Source organism: Drosophila serrata, unplaced genomic scaffold (assembly GCF_035046125.1).
Source record: "Drosophila serrata isolate PLE 108 unplaced genomic scaffold, ASM3504612v1 contig_362, whole genome shotgun sequence".
In the NCBI taxonomy this organism is placed as follows: Eukaryota; Metazoa; Arthropoda; class Insecta; order Diptera; family Drosophilidae; genus Drosophila; species Drosophila serrata.
Genome location: NW_028257260.1, coordinates 444,173 through 453,942, shown reverse-complemented (window position 1 = coordinate 453,942; position 9,770 = coordinate 444,173). Strand labels below are relative to the sequence as shown.

General features: G+C 36.2%; 1 long non-coding RNA gene across 1 annotated transcript; it reads left to right on the top strand.

Moving 5' to 3' along the window:
* The first annotated feature begins 7,034 nt into the window (after positions 1–7,034).
* On the top strand, positions 7,035–9,292 carry LOC147642710 (uncharacterized). The gene is made up of 2 exons (XR_015273067.1): positions 7,035–7,429; positions 8,871–9,292. It is a non-coding gene; the product is annotated as an uncharacterized LOC147642710 (long non-coding RNA).
* Positions 9,293–9,770: the final 478 nt, after the last annotated feature.

Here is a 9,770-nt window from a genome sequence, read left to right as displayed (position 1 = left end):
ATCTACGTTCATGTCCGCGTTCGCAGTTCACCTTCACCGTGTTTTTTTTTTGGAGGAGGAGGGTTCTCCCCCCACATTAGAACAGCGTAGAGGGGGGCGGGTAGCAGCAGCACATTTATCTTCTTGTCACAAATTAACGCTCTTGAAAATCGCCGAACTGAACAATATATGCCTTTCTATTTCGTTTCTTGGTTCGAGTATAGAAGAGAGAGGAGAGAGAAGAGTGATGATGAGGTTTGAGGTACTCTATGCTTAGTTCCCAATTTCCCATTTCCATTTTCATTTCCATTCCCTGCCTCCAAAGGGCGGTAACTCCCAACCCGCAGTTTAAGATGGTCAACTAGGTTTTACTTCCCTCTGGCACCACCAGGTGGATTCTAGATGAAAGCAGAGGGGTAGGGAAAGAATTTCTGTATGATCATCAACGTAATGAGCTATAAGGTTTCCCATTCTAAACCAAAATCAAGTATACCGAAAACTATATTTAAATTAATTTTATAACAAAGGTTTAGTTGATTATATTACTTAACATCTAAAAAGCTTAGAATTAAAGAACCTACTAAGTATTAAGTATTATTAAATATAAACATTTTTTAAAATTATTATAGCATTATATATATAGATCTTATATCATTGCACTTTATATATCCAAAGGAGTTAAGAACTAAACTAACTACTTAGAAAATTAAATAATTAAATTAAATATTTTTTAATAATTAATAGTTAACTAAACTAGCTACTATGAACATTAAACATTGATCTGATATCAATTTATTTTAGTACTTTATTTATCTTAAAATTCAAGAACTAAACTAACTACTTACAAAATTCAATATTGTCCTGATATCCAATTGTTTTAGTACTTTTTTATCTTTAACTTAAGAACTAATCCAGAAACTAAGAACATCTACCATTGATCTTATATCAATTTGTTCTATATTAAATTCTACTGAAATGAAGTATATAAATATACATTATCTATAAATTTAAATACTAAACTAATATTTAAATTCGGTAGAAAAAAAGGATATTAAATATATACTAAATTGATGTAAGGTAAATGTTTAATGTTTAAATATATATATATATATGCATATGTATATATAGTATTATATTATAGAGTATAAATAGTATAGTAGTATATAGTACTATATATATATGTACATTATTTAAGGATAACCTCCCTCAATCCTCATCCACTCTTAATCAGGATTATATGTTAACTTAAGAACTAACTTATTAAACATTAAATTACTATTCATATTAAATCTTAACCTTATATCAATTTATTCCCGTTCAAATACAATTTTTCTACCGAATTTAAGTTCAATTTTAGTACTTTAACTCATAGATAAATATAAATAATTGATATATACACAAACATTTATAATATTATATGCATATATGTAAATTTTCTAAAGATAACCTCCTTTAACCCCCATCCTCACTTAAGCAGGATAATGCCTCGAACCAGTTATCTAGATGATGGCCAGCAATTTCTCATAGTTAGGATGGGGAGGGAAGGGGGAGCAAAAAAAAATCTATATTTCAGGGGCGGACCTGGCGTTGAGTCGCACGCCCATCGTCTCCCCTCCCCTCAATCCCTACGTCTTGGCCACATTGTTTGAATGTTTCGCTCCTTGGCTAAAATCGGTTCACGCATCCATGGGAATCATTTAGGCCCCCGCCCCCCTCAAGCAACGTCATTCCTCTCTTCTGTCGCGGTAATCATCTCACGAGATTTTCAGGGCTCACCTTTTGGCCGTTACATTGAGGGAAAAATGCAGGGAGTTAGTTCAGTTAGTGATTAGTAAATTGTTTAGGGATTTAAAATTACGTATAGCTTAATTCTGACCTTGATATATATATATGATTTGCATTATAAAGCATTTAGCAACCTGATACTCACCTTAAACATTTTAAAAATAACTACCTCTTGTTACATTTACTAAGGGTTTAAGTTAATGGTTTGTATAAGCTTCATAATCTTTCAAATGAAATCATCATGCTTATTCATAGTTAGTTACTCGGTGAGTTACTTCTTAAATCAATTAAAATAATGAAAAGAAATAAGGAAAAAACCTTAAAAGTATAATCTATTTAAAGTAGTTGATATCTACCTAAACTTGATAAATATAATACAATATAATACATTAAAATACAATATATAACCTTAAATATTAACCATTGGAATATATTTTAACTTAAATTTAAATGAAAGAAGTCATAGAAAGATAGTAAACAAAGGCGAAAACTTTTTAAATAATATTATATTTGTTTCTTAATTGATTTCAATAAGTTTGTGTTCCAATTCTAAAATTATTTTTATTTCTTCGGTTTAAATTTATATACCCTTGTAAGGGTATTATAATTTCAGTCACATGCTTAAAACGCAGTGAAGAAGTCATTTCCGACCCTATAAATCATACATATTCTTGATCAGCATCAAAAGCCGAGTTGATCTAGCCATGTACGGCAGAAAAAAATATTTTTTTAAAAAATTGCATTTTTTTTTTGCGAAAAAATTAAAGGGGTTACATCGTTAAAAATTGATAAAATTAGAAATTTTTTTAAATATTAAATTGAGTATGCAGATTTATTAACCTAACAAAAACTAACATAGGACAGCTTTCCGAATTGAAATTAATGCTTTTTTGGCGGAGTTATGAATTTTTTTAAATTTGGTTTTATCGAAAAAAATGTCATATAAAACTATCGATAAATATTGATGCAAAGAATGCAAATATTTTAAGCTTTCTTATGATTGATGACAAATATAATTCTATAATTCAATTGCAAACTTCTAGGGTATATAAACTTTGGTTTTTTGAAGTTAGTTCCCTTACTAGTTTTGTTATTGTTTTTAAAAAGTATCTTTCTATCTTTCGAATCCTTATTTTACTGTTATTTTTTTGCGTGCACTAACTTGTCGAGTTGGCGCCCCCACATGCTAATCGTCAGCTTGAGTGCATATGCTTTATTATATTCCCCAACTTTAAAAATCGAAATGATAATTTTGCGACTCAAATTAAGCTTGTCCCCACCCCCTCATACTCCTCCAGCCCCCCTCTGTGCTGTGCTGGGCACTGCTTAGCCGACGGGGAGGGAGCGAGATGGAAGCAAGAGGGAGCTAGCGACAGAGGGAGAGAGAAAGAGAGAGATAGCGAGAGCAAGAGCAAGAGAGAGAGGAGCGCACACACACACACATACACACTTTCTCTTTTGGGCCATGCGCAGCCATCCATTCCGCTTTCGACCAATGTGCGCTGGGAGTAGGTGCACCTGGGAGCGAGAGCGAGCAAGCGAGCGAGCAAGAGAGGGACACAGGGGTGGGGGTGGGGGGAGAGGGTGTGCAGGCTGGGGACACATTTCCTTGTGTCACATGGGGGGCACCTCCCAATCTCCCAACCCTACTCCCTACTCTTGAGGCCGCCACAGGGATTACCGCACTCTGTCGGTCATCGGATTGTGCGATTGTGCGGGGAAACGGGAAAGCTGTATGGCCAACGACTGGTGGGGCAGGTCCTTTGGTCCTTTGGTCCTTGGTCCTTGGTCCTTTCGATTTGACCCACGCCACCATCACCACATCCGTTGTAGCTACAGATACAGATACAGATACAGAGACTTCGCCGCAGATACAGATGCAGGGAGATACAGAGATATAGAGAGAGGCCTCCCCCCCCAAAAAACAGAGTTGCAGATAGATATAGTTTACACATCTGTGTGCCTTTTATTTATATATACATTTATATATATATATATATACAGACAATTGTATATAGGTGTACCGAGGTCCAAAAACCATGTACAACTCCATCTTCGTATTTACTTTCGCATCCGATAAACAAAATGTGTCTACAAAATCCAGAACACACAAAAGCACATGCAGATGCAGATGCAGATGCACGTCAAGATACACACTGGGAAAACTAAGGTGAATCAAATATAAAACAAAAGGATTCCATGAAATACATGTAAAATATATAATGTTTTTTCTAAGAAACACCAATGCAAAAATTTCTCTTTAATAATTATCTTAACTATAATTTAAAAAAGAAAAAACAGAAAATATGTAAACTATCAAAACTATCGAGTTCTATTTTGTTATATTGCCTACATAATCGATAGTTATTGTTTCAATCATTCTTTTGAAAGATGATCTGTCTGGGATAATTTCTTCAAAATCAATTTACTTTGATTTGAAATGAAATTATATAAGTTATCAAAGATATTGAATTGTTATTTGTTATATCGGTTACACTATGCATATTTATTGCTCCGTTTTTGAAAATAACCCTTTTCCCTTAATTTCTGTAGAACAAACAAATTTAATATTAATTATAATTTTTATTAAGAAAATTTATATGATTAATCGAAAGTATCTAATTGTTTATATAACAAATATAGACATATTGCTCAAATCATATCAAAACTTTCTAATAAATTAATAATGATTTTAAAGGATGTAGTTATAGGTACTAGTTTTATCTAAATTCCATTGACAAGCCAATAAATGAGAAAGAAAATGCATTTAAAGCTATATTCAAGGAATATATTCTCATTTAAATTACAACATAAATTCCTTAAACCGATAAATATAGATATAGATAGTTAGATATATAACCTTTTGCTTTATAAACCCCCATATTTTTCAAGTGCATTCACATGAATATTGTATGGGAGAGTATAAGCATCTTATTTGTACCCAATTGACATTTGGATTCCGTTGGCAATTTTGCAGAAAGCGAAGGAATGTTAAGGGAATGTGAATTACAACAAAGTGATTTTAAGAAGGAATAACTATAAGATATTAAATATTAAGAAAGACTTTAAGAAACACAAAAGAGTTTACAAAAGCATTAGGGAAATATAGATAAATAAAAGTATTTAAATCAATTAAAAATGATGAAAAATAAGAAATAAATATTTTTATGCTTAGTTATACTTCTTGAGACTTAGTTTAGCAAAGGGTTTAAATATACTATAGATTCTTAACTGAGGCATAGTTTGGCCCCGAAAATGCTTTTCTAGGATTTATTTGGATTCCCCGATTTGGGGCCGTTTTGTTACAAAATTTTCAATAAAATAGAAAATTCTATCCCCACGGCAAATCTCTGTATCATTAAAAAAAAAAGGGGGCGAGGTTCGCGAGGGGCCACAAAATTTGCCCCGAAAAGTCGATTTAATTAAAGTCGATTGCCTGGGTGACCGTCCCCCACAGACCCCCAGTCCCCCCTTAACCCCCTCCGGTGGAGTGACACAGTACTTGGCATCATCATGGATGCACCACTGGCCAGAATCCGATTCAGATTCAGATACAGATACAGAGATACGCCCTTTGGAGTGGGCAGCATCCATCGATGGATGGCTCCCACAAACCGGGCAAAACTCGCACGCCGATGCTGCCTGTGCTCGTAATTAATTATTTCATTAGTGAACACTTGATCCGCACTCCTGCCCCACCCCACCTGCCACCACCGCACTGGAAGGGATACCCGCCTCCCTTGGGCGGTCTTTTGGGGCGGGAAAAATCATATAAGTAATTCCCGGGCATTGGGTCCTTATAATGATTTACGAGTATCAAAATTTATTATAACGATATCGTTAAAGAACTTGTTATAATTACAAACATGAAATACTAAATAAATATTAAATAATGAATAAAATATAAATACTAAAGGCACTATTATATGTAATTGAGCTTTATAGCTTGAGGTAAAATATATGGATTATCGGAAATATCAAATTGTTTTTTGATTTTTTGGTTTCGCAATCAATATTTATTAAATCAACATACACATTTAATCTTAAACTGAAGATTTTACTAAAGAAAATTTATTATATTAACTCACTGACATAATACCTTAAAATATCGATTTAATACATAAAAAAATATCGAAATAATGGTAACCAAATAATTTAAAATGGGTTTCAGTGTTAGGTTTACGATAAAATAAATTAATCCAACTTTAAACTATTGTTAAATGTTAAATAGAAACTCTACTATTATCAATAAACCGATTATTATTATAGATTATATTTTTAAAAATATGTATATAGGAGTATAATACATCGAAAATATTGATGCCAAAATGAATTAGCATCATATAATATGGTTTTCAAAATCAGCATGACCTTAAAACGAGTAAAACAACCTTTAAAATTCACAAAATTTACAATTTAAATAAGAAATTCTCTTATTAAAAGTATAGTAGGCTTAAAGCCGGCTTTGTATATATTAATCCTTATTATAGCTTTGATTATTCCCACCAAATTCAAATAAAAGTTCTCTTTTATTTGGGCTTAAAAGGTTCTTCGAACTTAAGACGAACTCTTAAAATCGAAACATCGAAGCTTGAACACTCTAAAAGCAAGGTTAAACTTTATCTCATTTAATGTATGCAGTAAAATACATATATCGGTAATATGTATAACAAAGTATTATATTTTTAAATAATTTGATTAAAAATTAAATTGTACTATGCATAAACAATAGTGATTAAATGAAAAGTAATTTAATAAACAATAATAAAAATAAACAATAATAATAAACATAACAAAAATTTGCTACAATTAAATACTCTTTAAGAAACAAATAACAAAAGGAAAGTAGTTCAATATCAATTATTTAAATATTATTTTCAACTCGATTCCTAATCAATTCCAATATGAAAGGAAATGGACTGTCTTGGTAGGGTGCTTAAACAGAATGCTGTAAAGAGCACGCAACGCTAGTAAAAGAGCATAACCGCTCTCTTAAATTCACACAGTCAACGCTTTGCACTGCTTGCTGTTCGCTTACAGCGCTCTCAGCGCTGCCTGGGAGCTGCTGGGCGTGAGCATGCAAGAGTGAGGGAGCCGGCAATACAACACACGTACAGAGCGAATGGACAACTGCCAAACCGTTAACAGAAGTGTGAGCGGTGGAGGGCACACACTCGCGTGTGTGTGCGTACGTGTGTGTGTTTGTGTCTGCGAGTGTCCACCAGTGGCCGTTGCGAGAGAGTGCCATGTACATAATACCCGGAGTTAGCCGCGTATGTGTGTGCTTTCTTTGGCGGCTCCCTCTCGCTGCTCGCGAGCGCCAAGCAGCAGTAGCAGCAGCAGCAACAAACCGCGACGGCAAACGGCAGCAGCAGCGGCTGTGGCAGAGGCAGCAGCAGCGACGACGTGATTTCAAATCCGCACAAGTTCGAACAAGTCGCATCGCATCGCATCGCACACCGCACAACGCACCGCATCGCTGGCAATCGGTAATCGGAATCGGCATCGGGAATCGGTCGGTCGGTCGGTCGCCCAAAAACAATAAGTGCACAAAAAACAAAAAAAAAAAAAATAAAAAAACAACGCTTAAACCGAGAAACAAAAATAAAGCAGCAAACAAGAAACGCGTGCTACGTTTTGCCGTCGCCAAAACATCCAAGAATAAGTACGCAAAGCAAGAAAAAAAAAAAATAAAAACATAAAAATTGCGGCAAAAAGAATTCTTTTTTTTTTAATTTCATTCATATTTTTTTTATTGTTACTGTTTTTAACTGTGAAACGTTTTGCTTGTGAGAGAGAACCCACCACTAAAAGGATCTGCGCCCCGCCCTCGCGCTGGACACTAGGGAGTGCCAAGTGGTGGGGGGAGGGTACACGCACCACCCTCGCACACTCACACACACACACACACACACACACCTACAAAACACCGCACTCATACGTGCAGCGAGTGTCCTGCTATTTACTTTCCCCCCAACTCCTTTCGCCTACAACTGCTTGGTTCCTCTTTCCACTGCTTGCTGGCTGCATTCCAACCGATTCTTGCCATCCCATTCGCACTGCCGCAGAAGTGTCGCCTTCATCGTTGTCGTTTGTCGTTTTGTCGCTTGTCGTCGTCGTCGTCGTCGCAGCTGCGTCTTTTGGATTGGCTTCCCCGCTTCGTTTTTTATTCGTCCCTCCCGCACACACACACATATACACCCCCATTCGGACCCCTGTCCCCACACACTTCAATTGGATTACATAGCTCCTTGAGGCTCTCTACCGCTCTCCCGCTCTCACCCTGCTCTCCCATTCACCGTTCTGTGTGTGTCCCCAGCATCTGCGGCAGCGCTGCCAACGACGACGTCGACATTTCGTTTTTTGTGTTTCGTTTTTTTGCGTGTGTTTCGTGTGCGTGCTGGCTATGTGTGTGTGTGTGTGCTCGCTCGTTCGTTCTTTAATATTGTCGTTGAGTGTCATTGGTCGAAAGGCAAACGATGGCGCGCACTGCTTGTGTCGCCTTTTTATTAGAACGAGTCCGAGGTGGGGGTTGGGGTTGGGGTAGCCGAGAGGGGCGTGGGCCGAATGGGTTTTTGATTGTGTGCTGTGGGGTGTGGGTGTGAGTCCTGGGTGCGGGTGTGGGTCCTTGCTTACTGCCTGTATTTGTGTGCGAATGCGAATGTGCCCCGTTTGTTTGTGTCGTGCGATGTGCAAGCGAGAGCGCACTAGCGCCTGCATGTGCATGTGTGCGATGGGGTTAGCAATTCAAAACGAGAGCGAGGGAGTGAGAGCGAGAGCAAGCGAACGAACGAACGAACGAGCGAGGGCGAGTGCAAAGTGCATAAAAGTTGGGCCAGCAAAAATGGCGACATCGGCAGGCAGACGACGACGTCGACAGCGGCGGCCAAAGGCAGCGCCAATTCGGGTGTCGCGCGATTTTATAACAGTTCTCAAAAGCGGCGGCATTGCGGCCTCTGCCTGTACTCTTCGCACGGATCGAAAATACGAAGGCAAAGAGAGTAGGATTGGGGGGCAAAGAGCAAAGAAGAAAAAACCAGAAAGCAATGTCCGGTTGTTTTTTTTTTGTTTTTCTTCTCACAATATTTGTATGCCTTTTATTTTAGTTTGCAATTAAAAACGCGTTTCAAAAATGAACAGCGGTATGAATACGGAGCATGGTGGCAAGAGGAAGAGGCCGGATGAACGACACCGGGCATAACAATAACAACATCTTAAGAAAACCCCAAAAAAACAACAACAGCAACAAATCAATTGAATTCACCCACACACCAACACACACACACACTCTGACACACACACACACGCTATCTCGTGGGGATGCAGTGATGCCAGTGTGTGTGCTTCCATATCCGTGTATGTGTACATGTGCATGTGTGTTGTGCTGTGCCTACACGCCCCAAAAGAAAAAATAATAATAATACTAAATAAATAAATAAATAAATATATATAATTATAATAACAATAAACTACTTTATAAAAATCTGGCTAAAGCAGCAGCAGCAACAACAACAACGATAGTTAAATACCAACTGCAACAACAACAAGAACAACGCAACACACCCACACAGACACACAGGTGAGTTAAAGAGACTAAACTATTTAAAAAACAAATATATATATTCTATGCTTACAATAATTTAAAAAAAAATGTATACAAAACATTTTCATATTCAAGGAATTTCCTCTAATTTTATATGTCTGTTTAAAAACATCAAAGTTATATTTATAATTTATATATTGTTTTACTCCGATTTATGATATAATTCTTTAATCTGGGCAGTACCAACTTTTGTAGTTATAAAGGAAAATAAAATGAAAAACTACATGGAAAGTTCATTTCAAATAGCTCTAAATTGAGGTCAATTTTCATAGAATCGAACATACATATATTTATATATATTTCACTGACTGAACTAATTAACTGACTGAATTTATTAATTTATATATATTTATCTTCTTTTTGTTGTTTTCGAAAGTAATCTTGATCTCTTTTTAAATAGTTC